General features: G+C 34.6%; 1 pseudogene; it reads right to left on the bottom strand.

The window, feature by feature from the left end:
* Nucleotides 1-606: 606 nt before the first annotated feature.
* LOC112578922 lies at nucleotides 607-939 on the bottom strand (annotated as a pseudogene).
* Nucleotides 940-1,440: the final 501 nt, after the last annotated feature.

Here is a 1,440-nt window from a genome sequence, read left to right on the forward strand (position 1 = left end):
ATACTTTAACATACCTCTTTCAATAAGTTTTCGGTCAAGGACACCAAAAGTATGAATGAACCCATATCTGATAACATCAACAAACTCATATAGAAATACACTATAAAATACCCATTCTCCTCAAGCACAAGGGACATTTATGACAAATGATTATCTACTAGGCCATCAACAAAGTCTCAACAATATAAATAATATAGAACACATTGTTAACCATAGTAAACTGTAATTTAGAAATTAATAAAAACAAATCAAATATTTGAAATTTTTAATTTTCAAAAATTTTTAATCAAAGAGTTCCATTCAAAGGTACCAATAAAGAATTTCAAAACCATTAGAATAAAATAATAGAGAATATTACATATCAAAACATGTATGATGATACTTAAGATAGTACATTTGGTTTATTCCTAGGTATATTATTAATTTATTTTCAGTAGTAAGTTGGATTATTTCCTTAATTTCTCTTTCTGGTACTTTGTTGTTAGAGTATAAAAATGCAACAAGTTTTTGTGTATTAATTTTGTTTCTTGCAACTATACCAAATTCATCACTGAGCTCTAGTACTTTTCTGCTAGTGTCCTTAGGATTTTCTTTTTTTTTTTTTTCCCTCTTTTATTTACTTTATTCAGTAGGCAGTGAGAGTCTCAAAAATCTTTCTGTTCATCAGATGTTTGGTCTCCTTGTAAAGCTTTGGGTTTTTGAGGCTGAACATGGAGCATTATGAAGTTCTTCTGAAGAAAAGTGAATCCAACTCATACCTTTGTGAAAGCCAGTCTCTTTGTCAAAAGGAACAGTGCATTTTTGTACATGGCCAAATTGTGCAAAGTGTTCTCTCAGCTCACTTGAGGCCACCATCCAGGGAATTTTTCTAACAAACGCAACCGACCGGCCGATATTGGTACGCAGCGCCAAAGCACCCCTCGCTGCCGAAGCCACCATCTTTAGGCTAGGATTTTCTATGTGTAGAAAATCCCAGGGATGGGGGAGCCTGGTGGGCTGCCGTCTATGGGGTCGCACAAGTTGGACACGACTGAAGCGACTTAGCAGCAGCAGCAGCAGCAAAGAGTGAAAGTTTTTCTTTTTCAATTTGCTTTTATTTCCTTTTCTTTTTCTTCTCTAATTGCTGTGGCTAGGACTTCCAAAACTTTGTTGAATAGAAGTGAAAAGAGTGGGCATCCTTGTCATGTTCCTGATCTTAAAGGGAATTCTTGCAGCTTTTCATTGTTGAATATGATGATAGCTGTGGGTTTGTCATATATGGTCTTTATTATATCAAAGAATGTTCACTCTCCACCTACTTTCTGGAGAGATTTTATCATCAACTGATGTTCAGTTTTATCAAAAGCTTTTTCTGTGTCTGTTGAAATGATCATATGGTTTTTGTTCTTCAGTTTGTTAATGACATTGATTTGCAGATACTGAAAAGTTCTTGCATCCTTG

Source organism: Bubalus bubalis, chromosome 14, assembly GCF_019923935.1.
Source record: "Bubalus bubalis isolate 160015118507 breed Murrah chromosome 14, NDDB_SH_1, whole genome shotgun sequence".
Classification (NCBI taxonomy): domain Eukaryota; kingdom Metazoa; phylum Chordata; class Mammalia; order Artiodactyla; family Bovidae; genus Bubalus; species Bubalus bubalis.